The sequence below is a fragment of the Schistocerca cancellata genome, chromosome 11 (assembly GCF_023864275.1).
Source record: "Schistocerca cancellata isolate TAMUIC-IGC-003103 chromosome 11, iqSchCanc2.1, whole genome shotgun sequence".
Classification (NCBI taxonomy): domain Eukaryota; kingdom Metazoa; phylum Arthropoda; class Insecta; order Orthoptera; family Acrididae; genus Schistocerca; species Schistocerca cancellata.
The window spans coordinates 119,640,588-119,643,617 of record NC_064636.1 but is presented as its reverse complement, the minus strand read 5'-3'; the positions used below and the strand labels follow the sequence as shown (position 1 = coordinate 119,643,617).

The window sequence follows — 3,030 nt, the reverse complement described above, 5'->3', positions numbered from 1 at the left end:
GAATCACTCCAGGCAAATGCCGGGATAGTTCCTCTGAAAGGGCACGACCGACTTCCTTCCCCATCATTCCCTAATCCAATGGGACCGATGACCACGCTGTCTGGTCTCCTTCCCAAAACCAACCAACCAATAGAGAAAACAGCTGTATCAAACCGGCATGGACCATATACTACATCAGATTTTATGGTAGTAACCATTTGAGGTGCGAACTGTACATCGTCTCTGCATGTTCTAGTAACTGTGAGCATCTTTGACTCGGGTTGGTAAGGTCACCTGTGTTTGCAAGATGTGTACGTATTATATCAGTGGCTATACAGTAAAATTACTGTTCTCTCTGGAGCAAAACGATATGAGGTATATGACTCTCATTTCTTTTCTCAGTGCAGTGCAGAAACATATCAGGGACCTGCGAGAAAAGGCAGTTTGCTGAGAGCCGTGGAACAGTGAAACGGTGACACGAGGACTTGGGAATAACTGGTTGTATTAGCTGATGAAGCGGCAATATGTGTGCCATTGTTGTGCTCCATCGTTTCCCATGCTATCTGGGCTGGGTGGCTCAGATGCTTTTCCATCCCTCTCCATATTAATGAATAGTTCTGTTTGAAATTGGAATGAATAACGATAATGTGGTAAGTTACACATGCCAGGAGGGGTGTTCCTTCCCTATACAGTGACGACAGTGCAAAAATTATTAAATACTAATGACAGTTTATTTCCTGACATAATGTGCTTGGTTTATCTAAACTGTATGCTAAATTATGTAGTCTTCAGCAATGGTGTTAATCAAAATCTGGAAATATGACATGCAATCCTATGGATGATGTACTCAGATCTGTATATGTAATTAACTGACCTACGAGACCAAACACCATTAAAGAGAACGACAAACTACAAATTTTGAAACTTCCTGGCAGATTAAAACTGTGTGCCCGACCGAGACTCGAACTCGGGACCTTTGCCTTTCGGGGGCAAGTGCTCTACCAACTGAGCTACCGAAGCACGACTCACGCCCGGTACTCACAGCTTTACTTCTGCCAGTACCTCGCCTCCTACCTTCCAAACTTTACAGAAGCTCTCCTGCGAACCTTGCAGAACTAGCACTCCTGAAAGAAAGGATATTGCGGAGACATGGCTTAGCCACAGCCTGGGGGATGTTTCCAGAATGAGATTTTCACTCTGCAGCGGAGTGTGCGCTGATATGAAACTTCCTGGCAGATTAAAACTGTGTGCCGACCGAGACTCGAACTCGGGACCTTTGCCTTTCGCGGGCAAGTGCTCTACCAACAGAGGTTCACAGGAGAGCTTCTGTAAAGTTTGGAAGGTAGGAGGCGAGGTACTGGCAGAAGTAAAGCTGTGAGTACCGGGCGTGAGTCGTGCTTCGGTAGCTCAGTTGGTAGAGCACTTGCCCGCGAAAGACAAAGGTCCCGAGTTCGAGTCTCGGTCGGGCACACAGTTTTAATCTGCCAGGAAGTTTCATATCAGCGCACACTCCGCTGCAGAGTGAAAATCTCATTCTGGAAACATCCCCCAGGCTGTGGCTAAGCCATGTCTCCGCAGTATCCTTTCTTTCAGGAGTGCTAGTTCTGCAAGGTTCGCAGGAGAGCTTCTGTAAAGTTTGGAAGGTAGGAGGCGAGGTACTGGCAGAAGTAAAGCTGTGAGTACCGGGCGTGAGTCGTGCTTCGGTAGCTCAGTTGGTAGAGCACTTGCCCGCGAAAGACAAACGTCCCGAGTTCGAGTCTCGGTCGGGCACACAGTTTTAATCTGCCAGGAAGTTTCATATCAGCGCACACTCCGATGCAGAGTGAAAATCTCATTCTGGAAACTACAAATTTTGTTTGTTGAAATAAGAGGAAACTTGTTAGAATCGTCCTGAAAGACCTTGAACGAAAGGAAGGAACTGATGATCTGCTGTCAACAATTTGCATAAATATGTCAGCACCTAAAACATTGCAAGAGTGATTATGCACATGGCACTGTTGGCAGCAAAATTATGAAGAAAATGTTGCTAGTTAAGTGAGCACAATAAGTAAAACAGTAAGACTATATATTTATCATATACTGAGACAAATATAATACAGTATTTATTGTAGGGCCTAAATCCTGAAGATAGAAGGAGGATGGTCTTTACTAAGGCACCAGAAACTGTCATACCCTGAATAGATATCATCATTCAGGCGTCAAAGTTGGCAACGGAATTGCAAGTTTCCTATAGGTCCTGTGGGCCCCTCGACGCAACACTGCTCACCCCCTGAGCCACGCTTCCTGGTGCCCTGGACTATGATAGCCTGCAGGGAAATTTGTATGCATGGCATCATTGGTGCTTAACGCCATTTTTTGAAAGTAACTTCTTCATTTTTTCTTGCTAAATCGGGGTTATGCCATTTATATAAAAGATTGTATTTTTTCTCGTATTCATGTTGGAAAATGCCTTGGCTGCACAAGTCATTGGAGAAGAAATAAAATAAAAACTGCAGTTTGGTACCAAGATCGTTTGGTACTTCCAATAGTTTTTCTGGCTGTCTCAAATTCCATTTCATATATATACTGTTGCATGTTACAATACATGCAAAGATAACATGATAGGTAAGAATTGTGAAGACTTTGCAGGAAGACAGTAGGAGCCTGTTGTTCATGATTAATGTACATAACCGACAAACAGCAATGAATTATTCATAGATAACGAAAAAATCGTTACAAGGAACGTGTCATTTGCCTTTTCTTTTCCAGTTTAGATGACATAGGTCTAGCAGTAAGCAATCAGCTGACAATTTAAACTTGACACAGAAAAACAATTGTATTGTCCATGAGATATTACAAAAAATTCAAAGCTACAAACTCATGTGTTAAAATGTACCAATATTTCAAATTTTAACAAAAAGTAATTTGAACGAAATTAGGCTTTGTTTTCTTTAAATGCAAAGGGAATAGTTGCTTATGCTTCTTACCGCCATGATTAAAATAACATACAGCAAATTGGTAAGAATATTGGACCCTTAAGCTACTGCTAATAGCTGTGTCACAAACTGTTGT

At 42.6% G+C, this 3,030-nt stretch overlaps 1 non-coding gene across 1 annotated transcript; it reads right to left on the bottom strand.

Moving 5' to 3' along the window:
- Positions 1–925: 925 nt before the first annotated feature.
- Positions 926–1,000, bottom strand: Trnas-cga (transfer RNA serine (anticodon CGA)). Its single transcript has one exon. It is a non-coding gene; the product is annotated as a tRNA-Ser (tRNA).
- Between the last annotated feature and the right edge of the window lie 2,030 nt (positions 1,001–3,030).